The sequence below is a fragment of the Gorilla gorilla genome, chromosome 1, assembly GCF_029281585.2.
Source record: "Gorilla gorilla gorilla isolate KB3781 chromosome 1, NHGRI_mGorGor1-v2.1_pri, whole genome shotgun sequence".
Classification (NCBI taxonomy): Eukaryota; Metazoa; Chordata; class Mammalia; order Primates; family Hominidae; genus Gorilla; species Gorilla gorilla.
Genome location: NC_073224.2, coordinates 153,082,227 through 153,100,552, shown reverse-complemented (window position 1 = coordinate 153,100,552; position 18,326 = coordinate 153,082,227). Strand labels below are relative to the sequence as shown.

Here is an 18,326-nt window from a genome sequence, read left to right as displayed (position 1 = left end):
CAAAATATTAAAGGTTTCCTACCTTTTTTTTTAGGGTGATATGAATATAGGTATATATCATCTATCCAAGATAGTTACTTAATAAAAATTCTTTGTTTGCTTTTAATATTAAGTGATCAAAGTTTTAAATTAAAACAATCGTTATAGAAAGCACTATGTGGAGATATTATAAGAAAAGCAGTAAAATCTCATTATAAAGAACTCAAATGCAAATATTTTCCTTTAATGAAATTTAGCTGAAATGGATTCAATGGTAAGTATCTCTTTTCTAGCTATAGAACCTGCACATTCTCTTTATAGTAAAAGCTCATTATAAAAAACTCAAATGCAAATATTTTATTGCAATGAATTCAGCTGAAATGGATTCAATGGTAAACATCACTTTTTTTGTACTTGCAGAGCCTGACTATTCTTTTTATAGGGCAGGAATATACTTGGAAATGCTGTGACCATAAGAGAAGGCTGGCAATTTTAAGAACGTATCATATCCATTTCATTTCTTCTTGGTTTTTAGATTTGTTTTTTATGGAGGTTCAAGAAAGATGGACTTTACTTTTTCAGGTTCTAAAACAGCATTTACTTAATTAAAAACAACAACAACAACAACACATGCCCTATGCATGTTTATTTAAAATAGTTTGGAAAATACAGAAAGGCATAAAGTAGTGATTAAAAAACTACCTTAATGTGACCTAAAAAGACAATGATTCTTAACAGTTTGATGACTTTGGGCTGGATCAATTCTTACGTTTTTGGGGAGTCACTGACCCTTCTGAGAATCTGATAGAATTTTGCTTTAATGCAGGCTGTTCATGGACTCTGAAACCAATGACGGATTTCAGATTAAGAATTCTGATGATCTCTAAGGGTCACTGCAGCAATAAAACTTTAAGAATAGGTTAATTTAGCCAGGCATGGTGGCTCATGCCTGTAATTGCAGCTCTTAGGGAGGCTGAGGTGGGCGGATCACGAGGTCAAGAGATAGAGACCATCCTGGCCAACATGGTGAAACCCCGTCACTACTAAAAATACAAAAATTAGCTGGGCGTGGTGGCGCATGCCTGTAATCCCAGCTATTCGTGGGGCTGAGGCGGAAGAATCGCTTGAACCCAGGAGGCGGAGGTTGCAGTGAGCCGAAGGTTGCAGTGAGCCGAGATCACGCCACTGCACTCCAGCCTGGCAACAGAGCAAGACTCTGTCTCAAAAAAAAAAAAAAAAAAGAAAGAATAGGTTAACTTAATTTTATGCAATAAGTTGCTTTTCAAAAAGATATGGCTAATCTTGGCTAGACAACTCCAGAAAAAAAATCTTGAAAAATATAAGGCCATATTACCAATAAGCTAATGAAGCGATGGTCAACATTACTAGAGATGAGGGAAATGCATATCAAAACCACAATGAGATCCCACTTCACATCACTGGGATAGCTATTATTAAAAAAAAAAAAGAGATGAGGATGTGGAGAAACTGGAACCCTTGTACACTGCTGTTGGGAATGAGAAGTGGTCCAGTGGCTATAGAAAATGGAATTGCAGTTTTTCAAAAAATTAAAAATAGAATTACCATATGATCTGCAATTCTACTTCTGGGTATATACTCAAAAGAAGTGAAAGCAAGGCCTCAAACAGATATTTATACACCCATGTTCACAGCAACATTATTCACAATAGCCAAAAGGTGGGAAAAAACTCATGTGTTCATTAACAGACGAATGGAAAAACAAAATATGGTATATACATACAACAGAGCATTATCCAGCTTTTAAAAGGAAGCAAATTCTGACCGGGTGCAGTGGCTCACGCCTGTAATTCCAGCACTTTGGGACGCCGAGGTGGGCGGATCATCTGAGGTCAGGAGTTCGAGACCAGCCTGGCCAACATGGTGAAACCCTGTCTCTACTAAAAAATACAAAAATTAGCTGGGTGTGGTGGCAGGCGCCTTAATCCCAGCTGCTTGGGAGGCAGAGGCAGGAGAATTGTTTGAACCCAGGAAGCGGAGGTTGCAGTGAGCTGAGATAAAGCCACTGCACTCAAACCTGGGGGACAAGAGCGAGACTTCTCTCAAAAAAAAAAAAATTCGGACACATTACAATATAAACGAATCTTATTACAACATTAATGACATCTGGCTAAGTGAAATAAGGCAGTCACAAAAGGACAAATGTTTAAATGAGGTAACTAGAGTAGTCAAAAATTCACAATGGTAGTTGTCAGTGGGGGCAAGGAATAGGGAGTTATTGTTTCATGCGTGTAAGTTTCAGTTTGGGAAGACTCCGGAGAAAGATGGTTAACACAGTTGTACAACAATGCGAATGTACTTAATGCCATAGCACTCTACACTTAAAAATGGTTAAAATAGTGAATTTTAGTGTACGTTTTACACTAAATAGTGTATAGTGTACGTACACTAAATAGTGTATAGTGTACATACACAGTGTATAGTTAAAATAGTGAATAGTGTACATTTTACTACAATTAAAAGCATATAAGGCCATATTTAGATTTGGTTATTAGATTTATCTTTTGTTTATAAGACTTTAGAAACTCTTGGTGGAGATTCCACTACCTTACCTAATAATATTTCTCTACACCACTGTTTCTTTATATCATGATACATGTGGGAAATGATAATGATTGTACGGAGAACTGCAGTAAAAGGATGAAGCAGCTTTTAAATGGGCAAGACTAGCCTGGGAGCCCTGCTTACCTCAGGCCCCACTTGGTTGTCTCAAGGGCTCAAGGACTCAGTATCTTACCACACCCATAACCCACTCATGGGAAGCTTGTCTCTGCACCACAAAATATCAACTGATTAACCAAAAATATTAGAAACATATCCTTTAATGAGCAGGCAGCTCAGATGTGACCTTTTTCAAAAAAACTTTTGTTGATTTCCTCGTCTCAGGTAAGGATTTTCCTAGTAAACTTTCACAGAACTTTGTTCTCATCATAATGTGCATCAAATAGCCTGTAACTTGACAGCAGACAGGAAATGTCTTAATTTTCCCCAGAATCAGACACAAAGCTTCTCAATATAGGTGTGCTGAAGGGAGATAACTATTCATATAACAAAATTAAATGCCTCTTTTTTCATGACAAAACTTCAAAAATATTTCAAGTTCCTTTGACAAAGTTTGTAGAGTAGTTCCAGTCCAGGGTAAACAAAAGAAAATGGATAGAACTCAAAGTTGCAGAACATTATTAAAAGTCAAACTCTAAAAGCATTAATGTGTGTTGTTAGCGGGCACACATACATATACACACACACACATATATACACACACACATATATATACATGCACACACATATATATATATGATTTGTGGTGTTCACTGGAAAATATTTGTTTTCCATGGCGAATAAATAACTACAGATTGTAGTAAATTTAAAATGCCATATAATCCTAAGTATCTTTGGCACTACATACAAATTCACACACAATGAAATATATGCTACTTATAAATAGTAGAAATTCTCTAGCGCATGAAGAAATGACAAATAAAGTTAATTCCTCGATTTAACCAAGTTCCAACCTCAGTATTTTTACTTTTTAAAGTGACTAGCATACAAAATTTTTAATCTTCAAACATTTAGGGAAAAATACCATTACAAGAGAAAAATCAAAGAAGAAAGTCATATAACTTCTAACAGCAAGTTGGTAGGCCTTTTTAAAAATAGGAATTAGAGGAGTCTTACTTGTACAGACAATCTAACTCTAGCCCATTATTGTATTAGGACTAGGGAAATGTAAGAAATCATTAGGAAAATATGAGAACGATACACAAACTGCATCTTTTCCCTTTGGAGTCTCTATTTCCACGTAACTTATGACCGTCAGATTTTTCTAAACTTCTGATATGGTTCTCTGGGTGGGGGAAGTAGAAATGTCTAACTACCTCAGCTCTATCACTAATGTGCCTTAGTTGTAACAGGATTTTAAAATATGCGAATTTCCCATTTAAAAAGGTGATTTTTATTCATTAGTCTTCGGATAAATTCCAGCTTTGTGGTTAGTTGATGTTTTTCCAGTTTAAATATTTTAAGTACTACAGGTACTACAGGTTGAGCATCCCAAATCTGAAAAAAATCTGAAATCCAAAACACTTCTAGTCCCAATAATTCCAGATAAGAGCTACTCAAACTGTACTGAGATTAGTAAGGGGTTAAGTGAGGTTTCACATGTAGAAAAAGGCCACACTATTTTTGTAGCTATCTTTGTTATAATTAAGGTCCAACTAGTTGCCACAAAAATGTTCAAAAAGCTGGTCTATGCTGTTTCTCACCAGATAGCTAGATTCCAAAATAAGTTCATTTATAACACTGAACAAAGGTGACACTTGAGAATTACACACATTTTCTGAATTTTTTAAAAAAGTGCAGTATTTGTTAACTCTTGTGCCATCATCATACCACTACCACCACCACCAGCACCATTACACATTTATAAACCTGTCCAAGTCAGAAATACTCTACTACTTTCCAATACGAAGCACTTAAAGTATTTTTGTTGGTAACAATAACCACGGCTCTAAAGAAACATGACCTTAAGAAAACCTTGATAAACTAATTATTTAAGTTGAGTCAAACTAAATATCAAATTTTCACACGGCATGGTATAGTGAAAAGAGTCCAAGTTGTCAAATCAAAGTTGTATGTGGTCCAGTTCTGGCTCTGCCACTTACAAGCAGTATGCCCCCTTGGGTAAGTCATTCACTGAGCTTCAGTTTACTGTCTCAACAAAAGGGTTATTTACCTACCTTCCAGAATTGCTATAAGAAGTCACCAAAAAAAGCGAAAAGCCTGGATTTTTTAGATGCTCAATATATAACATCTTTTATTATAACATTAATACTTCCACAGTATTGGTTAAGTTCAAGTTGTGTACGTGAGGCCATTATCATGCCTACTTAATAGAATTTTCAGTTCAGGGACTATTCAGGGATATTACTCATTGTTCGTCTGTAATGAAAATGGCCACTCCAAATTTTCTTAAGCTTTCAAATTCAAACTACCTTAGAGCAGAGTTCTCAACCCTGACAGTACACTAGAATCACCTGGAAATATTTTGAACATTACTGATCCCTAAAACCTACCCCAGATAAACTAAATTAGGATATCTAGGGGTGAGATCCATGCATCAGTATTTTTAATTACTACTCAAATGATTGTAATGGGCAGGCAGGGATGAGGAATACTGCCTTATACTATGTTATATTAATAGGGCAAAAATTGCAAAATGGTAAAACAGTAGGCTTTTTGTTCAACAGATTAACTGCATTAATCTGAAAAGGTAAACCATAAACATTGACTGAAGCAAGACAAATGTTACAGTACTTTTTTTTTTTCCCTTTCCTTATGAGGTACTGCTTGTAGCTATAGATTCTCATTTTGGAAACTATTTTATTTAAAATCGAAAGGTTAGTATTAAAGCAATTCCACAGTACCAACAGAAAAAAACTAAGATATTTTAAAAACTGTAATTAAACTTGGTTTTTATCCTCCTAAAGTGCTAGTTTTGTTTATGTTAAAAGAAGTTTTTCAAACCAAGTTAATATAACCATTAGCATAATAATTATAAATGCTATGTAGCAATATGAAGAAAATGCTGTTAGGTGAACAAAAGCAAAAATTTTTACTGCTCAAGAGAATTCATATCTGAGGAATAACTGTATTTTATAGGTCTATTGAAGGTTTGCCTTTAAATAAAATGAAGGGATTTTAAAATAAGGAAGCATGGCTATAGTATGATAAAAGCTGAGCACTGTATTATTTAGATATTCCAATGAAAAATCAATTATGATACACTCAAATATAAATGAGTCACTTTTCCAAACACTAATAGTATCCAGTATAATTTTAAAAAATCAACTTTATTCCTTTCATACAGCAGAAAAATACATCACACAGAAACTATTTTTAGCAAAATTTGGTCAGCGAATTCTCAGGGAAAGTATTATCACCTAAACCATGTTTAGTGATCTGCTGGTGTTTTAAATTTGCTGTTCATCTTCAAGTCCTCCCCATACTTTCTGATTAATGACACTTTCATACTCACTTTGAGTGATGGCATTCTTGCTTAGAAACAATGGATGAATACTGAGGATTAGGGGAAAAAAAATCAGCGTTATAATTTTAACAAACAAAGCTGGCAAATATAATTCTCCAATACTAAACCTGAGATTAAATTACTACTCATCTTGGAGTGCTTTTTACTAAATTCTGAAAAAATACAAAGCAATGAGTTTATGCCTAAGGAAACTCACTAAGTTTAAAACTTATTTTACTATACCATTAAAGTGTTATTCCTTTTTGTATCTTTAGTTTCTGCCTTGAAACTGAGAAGAAAAGTTATAAAACAAGCAAGTAACATCTACCTTGATTTAAACTAGGCTCTACAGATGCTAAGAATACATTGGAGGAATCTTTCCATAAAGATACAATGTTGAACTAAAAAGCTCAATGAAAATATACAAAAAAACCCCCTGAAAATGAAAATGATATCAATGCATTCTAGATTAGACCATTCTAACTATGAAACCTGAGAGAAAAAAGGACTAGGTTTCTTTCAATACTGTGATGACAAACAGGAGTTCTATATACACCTATAGAATTTACATACACACCTAAAACAAGGGGTAAGACTGTAACGATGAGACTCTCATTAGGAAAAAAAATACATCCCCAGTCCCCACCCCTATGTATACTTTAGCTACAAGTATGAATGATCCAGGGTCATCACTTGGGAACAATGCATTCAGTTCTGCCAATACTTAGGAAATATCACATGACGAAAAAAAAAGTAACTTGAGGAAATGAGAATGTGACCACTATATTTTCTGAGATCCAATATCCAAAGAATTGGTAAAAATGACTCAAAGCGGCCAGGCGCGGTGGCTCACACTTGTAATCCCAGCACTTTGGGAGGCCAAGGTGGGCGGATCACCTGAGGTCAGGAGTTCCAGATCAGCCTGGCCAACATGGTGAAACCCTGTCTCCATAAAAATACAAAAATTAGCCAGGCATGATGGCGGGTGCCTGTAATCCCAGCTACTGGGCAGGCTGAGGTGGGAGAATCACTTGGACCCGGGAGGTGGAGGTTGCAGTGAGCTGAGATCACCCCACTACATTCCTCCAGCCTGGGCAACAGAGTGAGACTCCATCTCAAAAAAATAAACAACAACAAAAAAACAAAACCAAAACAGACTCAAAGCTTGAATACCATAGTAAGTGTTTTTAAATGAAACCAACTACCCCCTTGGTAATACTAAAAGTATTTTAGAAAATGGAAAACTGAAAATGAAGGTCCAATAATATATGGAAGCAAGGATGCCTTTCAGAAGAAATCTTTTTTTTTAAACTTTTTGTAGAGATGGGGTCTTGCTATGTTGCCCAGGTTGGTCTCAAACTCCTGGACAAAGTGATCTTCCTGCCTTGTTCTCCCGAAGTGTTAGGATTACAGGTGTGAGCCACCGTGCCCTGGCAGAATAAATAATTTCTTTGCATCACTGCTGATATTATCCCTCCAATACTGAACAACCACTATTTGTCATAAAAAGAATAGTTATGATCAACATTTTTTTTTTTTTGAGACGGAGTCTCGCTCCCATCGCGCAAGCTAGAGTGCAGTGGTGCGATCTCGGCTCACTGCAACCTCCACCTCCCAGGTTCAAGCGATTCTCCTTCCTCAGCCTCCCAAGTAGCTGGGATTACAGGCGTGCGCCACCACGCCTGGCTAATTTTTGTATTTTTGCCATGTTGGCCAGGCTAGTCTTGAAATCCTGACCTCAGGTGATCCACCCCCGCCTTGGCCTCCCAAAGTGCTAGTTTTACAGGCGTGCCTGGCCAGTTATGATCATCTTTAAGAAAGATTATAAATATCTGAAAACAATAAGAAACAAAGCTACTAAAACAAATTCAATTATGGTATCTCCCTATAGATAGTAATCACCTAATACATTTGAACTTTAAAAAGATACAAAAATAAAGCTATAATAATCCAAGAGTTTCAATATTATACAAAATTTAAGAGCAGCAATATAAAACTAGAAAAAAAAGAAACGAGGCCATTCCACACATTTAAAATTTTTGCTTTACTCTGTCAATATACTATTTTAGAATTCACTATGGCAGCCAAATAAAATTCATGGCCTTTTAAATTAAAACTGTTTTCTTCAAAAAAGTTTTTCTTCAAAATAAATTTTTCTTCAAAAATAAAACTGTTGGCTGGGCGCGGTGGCTCAGGTCTGTAATCCCAGCATTTTGGGAGGCGGAGCTGGGTGGATCATGAGGTCAGGAGTTCAAGACAAGCCTGGCCAAGATGGTGAAACCCTGTTTCTACTAAAAATATGAAAATCAGCTGGGTGTGGTGGCACATGCCTGTAATCCCAGCCACTGGGGAGGCTGAGACAGGAGAATCACTTGAACCTAGGAGGTGGAGGTAGTAGTGAGCTGAGATCACGTCACTGCACTCCAGTCTGGGCGACAGAGCAAGACTCCATCTCAAAAACAAACAAACAAAACAACAACAACAAAAAAACTATTTACAGCTAAGGGGTATGCTTTATTAAAAGTTATTCTGTTGCTGCCCCTTCTCTCATCCATTATTGCCTTAATGGGCCATCTTGTAAGTAGCTGGTCTCTCTCCTGTGTTAGGGTTACCAGTTTCTCCAGTAAGAACACTGGGAAGCATCCCCACTTACCCCTTTTCTCTCCAATTCAGTCTAATAAATCCAAATAAATAAATTTATTGCCTAAATTGATTTCAAATCTGTCCCTTTTTCATTTTCACAGCCAATGTGTTGGTTTAAGCCCTTGTATCTTGCCTCTGGAAAACGGCAAATTATTTTTCTGGCATAAGTATTCCCCTCTGCCTTATCAACTATTGTTCACACCAACAAAAGTTATTAAAATACAAATCTGATACCAGTTTACTCTTTATAATCCTTTAATTTTGTCCCCTGCATATAGAATAAAGTTCAACTTCTTATGAACGTATATAAGGCCCTCTATTATTTGGCCCCTGCTTACCTAATCATCATCTTCTCTCATCATAACCCAGCTATCTGATTTATCTTAGATGGCCATACTCTCATGCCTCTGTGCCTTTCCACTAACTTTTCCTTTTGCGAGAGAAAAGGCCTTCTCTCAACCATTTGCCTACTTACTATAAGCATTAACTCCTACATAAGCAAGTGGTGATATTTACCTGTCCTGCCAAGTGGTTATGCCCTCCTTCTAAGAGCTTTCATTGCATACATGCATGTTTTGTTTATAGCACATATCTCATTGAATTCTTTTAAAAAAATCAATGCATGTGGACATAATAAAAAACAGTATAAAAGGGTTATAAAATAAGAAGTAAACATTTCCTCTGCCTTCTACCCTCCACTTAATAACTCTTTTTTTCTTTTTTAATTTGGAGACAGAGCTCGCTCTGTTACGCAAGCTGGAGTGAAGTGGTGTGACCATGTATCACTGTAGCCTCGACCTCCTAGGCTCGAGTTATCCTCCGGTAGCCTCAGCCTCCCAAATAGCTAGGACCACAGGTGTGTGTCATCACACCCAGCTTTTTTTTTTTTTTTTTTTTAATTTTTTGTAGAGATGGAGGTCTTGGTCTTGCCATTTTGCCCAGGCTGGTCTCAAACTCCCGGCCTCAAGTGATCCTCTCGCCTTCGTCTTCCAAAGTGTTGGGTGGGATTACAGGCATGAGCCATCATGCCTGGCCTACGCATTAATATTTAAACTGTTTTTAGTTCTGTTGGTCACTTCCATAAAGATTAATATGGTTGTATCTATAGCTCATGAGATACCAACTTTAAGAGCTCTATTAGTTCCCCTTTCCTTCCAACTTTAATTTAACTTAATTTAATTCTTTTAGTGGTTACCTTCGTAACATTAGATATTATGTTTTCGCCCAACAAACAGAATATCATATCAACAGTACTCTGGCAGTCCAGTTTCCATGCCTATTTTTTCTTTTTTCTTTTTTTTTTTTTTTTAGACGGAGTTTCATTCTTGTTGCCCAGGCTGGAGTGCAATGGCAAGATCTCAGCTCACTGCAACCTCTACCCCCTGGGTTCAAGCGATTCTCCTGCTTCAGCCTCCCGAGTAGCTGAGGTTACAGGCATGTGCCACCACGCCTGGCTAATTTTGTATTTTTAGTAGAGATGGGGTTTCTCCATGTTGGTCAGGCTGGTCTCAAACTCCCGACCTCAGGTGATCCGCCTACCTCAGCCTCCCAAAGCGGTGGGATTACAGGTGTGAGTCACCACACCTGGCTTCCATGCCTATTTTTTCTACTCCTTGAAGACAAGGAGTCTTGTTTTTCTTTGATCTTAACCCTGGAAGAAATATTTAGTGTATAAATGGAAAGTTTATTTTGATTCTGAGGTGGGTATGTCTAGGAAATGCAGTTGTAAGGCAGTTTGAATTACTTTAAGGGTTTATTTTCGTTTTGAGCATTGCAGTCTGCAAATGTGGCAGAAAGTTGTAATATGTTTAGATAGAATCTGATCCTAATTTGTAATTATGTAAAAGAACTGACTGCATTTATATTTCATATTAAAAGCAGATATAAAAAAATTTTAAATAATATTTTGGGTTCAATTAAATAACATCATAAAATAAACTTAAAATTCTGTTATACAAATACATGAAACATATATTGATACTTAATTCACTCTATGATCTTAGGTAAGATCTCTATGCCTAAGACTCAACTACGAAATAAAGATAATAATGGAATTTACCGAGTTGTTGTGAGGTTCTATAAATTCATTTAAAGTGGCTGGAACAGTACCTTCAGATAACAACTTAATGAATGTTAGTGGTTATTATTAAATAAACATTTATGTTATTATTTAGTTTTTTTTTTCTTGAGATGAAGTCTCGCTCTGTTGCCCAGGCTGGAGTGCAGTGGCATGATCTCGGTTCAATGCAACCTCTGCCTCCCAGGTTCAAGCGATTCTCCTGCCTCAGCCTCTGGAGTAGCTGAGATTACAGGAGCCCGCCACCATGCCCAGTTAATTTTTTTTGTATTTTTAGTAGAGACGGGGTTTCACCATGTTAGCCAGGATGGTCTCGATCTGCTGACCGCATGATCCACCCCGCCGCACGTGGCCTCCCAAAGTGCTGGGATTACAGGTGTGAGCCACCGCCCCCGGCCTATGTTATTATTTAGTATTACTGCTACTCAGGAGTCTTAGTGATTCTTACATTGAATGTGAACTGTTGCCAAACATTATTCATACGTTTTAAAAAACCTTCTTTGTGAATAATGCTTTTATACTATAATTAGAATATGTTAAAGACATTTAGATTTTTGCTTTGAAGATACCAGTCCATGTACTGACGCTTACAGACACACGACAAAAGTGAAGCTATTTTAAGCAACTGTGAAATTTCTTTAGTGACTACAATTTCACGCACAGTTAGCTTAACCTCCATTTCATTCTTCTATGTTTTACACATCAGTAGCATTCTCTTTCTGACAGCCTGAAGCTTAAAAGTTGCCACTGTCTTGAATAATGCTGTTTAAGCTGACTTATGAGTAACTGCAACTGGCTACACAATAGCCACGCAAATTGAAAACAACTAAATGTTTTGATGCTCTTTTACCGAATTAAGAAAAATTACATGATTTATATAAAATATTATCTGGCTGGGCCTTAAATAAAGCCCAATTTGGGAACATATTCTTGAAAAACACCAAGTGACAGGAGCCATTAAAGTCTGTGGTAAGTGGTAAACTGAGAAATAAGGATTTGGTAATTTTAAATAAAAACTAGTAACGAAATTCTATTATTAATATTGTTAAGTACAAATGGCAAAAGGGGCCTTCAGAAAGGCAGCCCGGTGTTTTATATTGAACTCATTCAACTTCTTAAAGTAACTCTGAAGCAGGTCTTACTATTAACATTTTCAAAATAAAAGGTAAAATAGCACAGAGGTTTAAAAACCTGGGGCTCTAGAATCAAACAGACCTGAGATAAAACCAGGTTTTGGCATCTAATCGCCAGCTAACGGTAGGCAGATTATACCCTAGTTCCCTCTTCTATTAAATAGGGATAATAGTATTTACATTATAGGGTTGTTGTGAGGATTAAATAGATAATGTAGGTAAAACACTCAGCGTATAACCAGTGTAAAATAAACACTAATGTAAGGTAATGTAATTATGACAAAATTGAAGATCCTGGAGTAATTTGCTAGCTCAATCACAAAGTCAGTAAGAAGCTGAGATGAAAATTAAACTCTTGGCTAGGGTACGGTGGCTCACGCCTGTAATCCCAGCGCTTTGGGAGGCCAAGGTGGGCGGATCACGAAGTCAGGAGATTGAGACCATCCTGGCCAACATGGTGAAACCCCATCTCTACTAAAATACAAAAAAAAAAAAAAAAAAAAAATAGCCGGGCGTGGTGGCGCACACCAGTAGTCCCAGCTACTCAGGAGGATGAGGCTGGGGAATTGCTTGAAACCGGGAGGCAGAGGTTGCAGTAAGCCAAGATTGCACCACTGTACTCCAGCCTGGTGACAGAGCAAGACTCTGTCTCATAAATAAATAAATAAATAAACAAACAAATAAATAGAAAATTAAACTCTCTCAACAATTCTTATAAAAAGAGAGAAAGAGATAAGCTTCTAATGAGGTATACATGTTAATTAATATTACTTCTGTACTGTCTCTGGCCTGTTGAAGTGCATGCAAATATCAAGGCAGAGTGTAATACATATAAAAAAATGATAATGCTACTATATAAAGCAGGTGACTTAAATTAGTCTAGTTCCAACTAGGAAATGGGAGTGGGAAGTGGAGGGCATCCAATTATATTCATAAATTTATGTTATACACTGCTTAGGTCCACTTATTCAATTCTAGTATAATAAGATTAATATTGAAGATAAGTATTTTTATTATTTTCCTATTATCTGGAAAGTAGATCTTTAAGTGAAAACAAAAGGCTTTTATCAAATCCCAGACCTGTTGAATTATTTGCCAGAAAAAGTAATGGCATGATTTGGTGATCTGCAGCCTGTGCTTCTACTGGTATTTTGTGAAGGGGACCAAGATGTTCTAAAACTCAGATAAATGTCTTCTCAACCTGGGGTTTTTTAATATTACTTTTAAGCTTTTCTCTTCCTAATTTTTCTTAAGCCTTTGAAATCTGTTACCAGGTGATAGGTTACACATATAAATAAGAGAAGAATATTAGTAGAAAAATTTGAAATAATTGTGATTCGTTTGATAGCTTGCTTTGTTTTTTTATGAAATAATTATTTTCATATTACATATAGCTCAATTTATTTTCTGCTATAATGTTACTTCTAATTTTAAAAATATCATGGTTTCCTCCTGATCTGTCATCTGACTAGTAAAAACCAATAAATAATATATTTTATTCTAAACTGACTTTAAAATATGAGTCTCCTTCAATTTTCTGACTAGGTTTGTCATAGAAAATTGAGCTCTACCTTGACAACTGGGTGTGTTGGCTTATGCTTGTAATCCCAGTGACTTGGGAGGCCCAGGGAGAGGATAGCTTGAGGCCAGGAGTTCAAGACCAGTTTGGGCAACATGGTGAGACCTTGTCTCTACAAAATAGAAAATTAGCTGGGGGTGATGACGCATGTCAATAATCCCAGCTACCTGGGAGGCTGAGGCAGGAGCATCACCTGAGCCCTGGAGTTGGAGGCTGCTGTGAGCTATGACTGCACCACTACATTCCAGCTTGGGTGACAGAGGGAAACCCTATCTCTAAAACAACAACAAGAACAACAACAACAACAGCAAACAAACAAACAAAAAAACCAAAGAAAATTAAGCTCCACTTTAACATTGGTCTTGAGACATTTTTTATTAGCACAACCTTTTTTCCTCCAAATGCAATCTTTCATACATTTTCAAGTGATCAAAACGGCACACATTTATAAAGTGGAAAATTTGTAGTATTTTCCTTTTTAAAATGTGTCAGTTGAAAGGACTTAAAAATTTGAAAGTAGGATTGTGTTTGACATAATTTATGTCTGTATTACGTTTCATACAAGTAGTTATAAATAGTAAAAATTTTCATGCCAATTCTGTAAGAATATATTTCCTCTTGATTCGACTAATCCAGGAACTTGAAAGTGGAATAACAGAAAATATTGCTCCAAATTTTATCACTGGCAAATCTGATAGTTTATATTTCATATCTATTTTCTTTTACCCTATTTTGTCAATAGCAATTATTATCATGCTATTCTGAGTTCTCCAAATTTTCTGTTCTTTCTGGCTTTTATCATCAGCAAACCAGATTACTACTACTACTATTACTGCTGCTGCTGTCATTGCCACCTGCAGCAAGTATTTACCTACTACTTGTTATATGCTAGACACAATTTTAAGCAGTGTATGCATATTAACTTATTTAATCCTCATAATCACCCTATGAGACAGGAACTATAATTATCCCCAATTTATAGTTATAAAAACAGACACACAGTAATCAGGTAATTTGTCCAAGAACACTCGCTGAGTAGCAGAGAATATCTGAATCTAGGCAGTCTGGTTCTATAGTCTATCTTAACCATTAGTCTAAACTTCTTTGTTTTTAATCAAAACTGAACAATAAATTAGGCTGAAATAATTTGTTTATTATTTCACACAGATAAGTAATTCAGCTAAGTGAATTCTTATCTCCAGAGGTGCTCTGGTTTGGTACCAGCTTGACCTTCAGAATAGTAGTTCAGAAATAAGGCAAGTATAAATGCAAAAGACTAAAAATGCTAAAACCAATTATATCAAAATATTTTGAAGGAGGAAGAAAGAAACTACAAGGACCTTGGGAAACCAAGATTTAAAAAAGAAAAGGTACTAACTAAAGAAATAGTGGGATATAGGCCAGGCTCGGTGGCTCACGCCTGTAATCCCAGCACTTTGGGAGGCCGAGGGGAGTGGAACACCTGAGGTCAGTAGTTTGAGACCAGCCTGTCCAACATGGTGAAACCCCGTTTCTACTAAAAATACAAAAACTAGCTGGGTGTGTTGGCAGGTGCCTGGAATCCCAGCTGCTTAAGAGGCTGAGGCAGGAGAACTGCTTGAACCTGCAGGAGAATTGCTTGAACCTGGGAGGTTGCAGTGAGCTGAGATCCTGCCATTGCACTCCAGCCTGGGCAACAAGAGCAAAACTTTGTCTCAAAACAAAGAGGGGGGGAGGGGGAGGGGCGGATATAGTTAGGGAAAAAAAAGTTCTAAAATAACATCTGAAAGCAGCTGAAATCATTATTAAGAACTTTGATTAAGGAAATAATGAAAAAAAGCATCCAGCAGCCATAAGCAAGTTCAAGTGCACAGAATTTGCAAGATTATAAAAAGATGAGAAAAATAACCCACTTATTTAACCCACTAAAATACTACACTTAATCTTATACATCTTAGAAAATAGTGAATAGTTCAAAAATTCTAACAGAAAAAATATTTATATGTATCTCAAGAAAATCCCAGGAAACAATTTTAATCTGATGGTCATGTACACTTTGAAAAAATACCTATTAAGGTGAGTGGTCAAATTGGAATCACTAAAAAGTTGTGCTAAATAATTAACATTATCTCTTTTTAGATAGATTTGGGATGCTTATGGCATCCTTGTAAGTAAAATGTAGAAATGGGAGATCTATATTTGTAGTTAGATAATTATAACCAAAGAGTGTTACCAATGGCTAACTGCCAAAATGGAGACAAGTTTCCTTATTCTTTCAGTTTTTAAAAATATATTTCAGGATATAAGTGAAATATATGAAAAAGATATTTATCAAGTAGCTATAAAGTTATGTATATTTTCCACATAGCTTTTAAAAAAATCACCTTTTCCAACTTGTTCTTAGTAAAAACAGCCTCATTCAAGGGCAAGAACTTATGAAATACTGTGTGCTAAAGGCTGGAGATTCATAAACATTTAAAAAAAAAAATCAAAGAGCAGGCCGGGCACGGTGGCTCACGCCTGTAATTCTAGCACTTTGGGAGGCCGAGTTGGGTGGATCACCTGAGGTCAGGAGTTTGAGACCAGCCTGGCCAACATGATGAAACCCTGTCTCTACTAAAAATACAAAAAATTAGCTGGGCGTGGTGGCGGGTGGGAGGCTGAGGCAGGAGAATCTCTTGAACCCAGAGGGTGGAGGTTGCAGTGAGCCGAGATGGCACCATTGCACTCCAGCCTGGGCAACAAGAGTGAAACTCCGTCTTGGCGGGGAGGGGGGTGGTGGAAAAAAATCAAACAGCATTATTTTCTGGGAGAGAAAGAAAAGCAAAACAATAGATATAATATAGTGTAAATCAAAGTATCCCTAAGTGCTTTGGGAATACAAAAGTGTAGCTAACATAACCTGGGAGTGATACTGGTGGTGTGTAAGGTTGGGGAGAAGTCTAAGAAGACGGGAAGCTGAGCTAAATCTTCTAAATCATCTAAAGTAGAAGTGGTTTACTCCAGTAATTGAGGAATAAAGATATAAAATATCTAGAGGACTGCTTACCTAGTACCTAGCTCTGCTCTTTACCTGAGAACTGCTTCATCTGTCTGCTTTCCAATACACCATTCTACACAGCTACTATGCAGCTAACAGGTTCTTGCATTATTCCACAACCCTAGCTAATAAGTGGTTAGTGATCCAACTAGGACAAACAACAATCCTTGTCAAAAATTTCAAAAAAATTTTTTGAAAGCCAGTCAGTAGTGAGACAAAGAATATGCAAAAGCAAAAAAGAGGCTGCAAGAGCCTGTCAGTCTCCGATTTTTAGCTGCTCCTTCCTCCCAGGTTGCTGCTCAACTGTGGAGTCCATGAGTCAAAAGATTAACTACTTTCCTTAAACCAGCTAAAATGGTTGGACAAGGAAGTTCACATACAAGATCAATGGGAAGAGTTATACTCAACTGGACTGGGTATCTTTACCCTTCTAAAGATTCAATATATAAAGCTGAAGTCAGTTATATGCCTTAGTAAATATTAACTGTACAAAAACAGTACTAAAATTTAAGTATGTTTTGTTTCATTAGTTTACATTTTCTTCAAGCTACAAATTAGTTATGATTTTTACAATAAGTCAACATCCTTACCAATAATGTCTGTAAATTATACCCGGGTTGTGAGCAAAGCCATTTAAAACAGTAGTAAAATAACTGATCAAAAATCTCATTCTAGCTTGTATTTGAGACGCTGAGTAGGTCTTTTATGATCAAAACTGGAAGGGAGGGAGACCAAATAAAAATAGTGGAATATCAATCAGCAGAATGACAAGGGGTTTCAAAGACATTTTCTGCTTTTTTGGGAACAATTTCTAACAAAAATTTTATGCTTCTGGCTACCAAAGGCTAAATTCAGTTGAAAAAGTGACCATTACTAAAAATGAGTCTCATCCTTAGATAGACCTATATAAAGCATCCAACTAATTAAGAACCAAAAATGAATGTCCTGGTAACATTTTTTTATTATGTACAAATAGCTAAAGTTTATATAGATAAACTCTGACTTTCTCCTCTTCTTTTTTTTTTTTTTTTGAGACAGAATCTTGCTCTGTCGCCCAGGTTGGAGTGCAGTGGTGCGATCTCGGCTCACAGCAACCTCTGCTTCACGGGTTCAAGCGATTCTCCTGCCTCAGCCTCCCAAGTAGCTGGGACTACAGGTGTGTGCCACCACACCCAGCTAATTTTTTGTATTTTTAGTAGAGATGGGGTTTCACCATATTAGCCAGGATGGTCTCGATCTCCTGACCTCGTGATCTGCCTGCCTCGGCCTCCCAAAGTGCTGGGATTACAGGGGTGAGCCACCACACCCGAGTTGACTTTTTAAAGAATTTATACTCACGATGATTCCACACACACAGAGCTATGTTTAAATATATGTATCTTTTTTGAGACAGGGTCTCTCTCCGCTGCTCAGGCTGGAGTGCAGTGGCATGATCTCAGCTCACTGCAACCTCTGCCTCCCAGGCTCAAGCTATCCTTCCACCTCAGGCTCCTGAGTAGCTGGTACTATAGGCGTAAACCACCACACTTGGCTAATTTTTGTATTTTTTGTAGAAACGGGGTTTCACCACGTTGCCCAGACTTAAATATTTTTAATGTAAGGCACTAGTCTACATATTAGACTTTTACTTTTATTGACAACTAAATTAAACTGTGATTTTAAATTAAGCCTTGAGCCAGAGTTGAGTGACACAGAAAAGTATATTATATATATTGTGTTATCCATGATCATGTACCAAAAATCCAGAGAACAATATTGCACAGATTAAATCTAGCACTATTTCTATACTTGCATGTGGTTTGCATCTAAATGGGAGGATTGCCCAACAT

The 18,326-nt window shown here is 36.8% G+C and overlaps 1 protein-coding gene across 2 annotated transcripts in view; it reads right to left on the bottom strand.

Annotated features, from left to right (window-relative positions):
* Nucleotides 1–18,326, bottom strand: part of SELENOF (selenoprotein F) — a 49,746-nt gene that overhangs the window by 18,267 nt on the left and 13,153 nt on the right. The gene's annotated exons all lie outside the window — the stretch shown is intronic.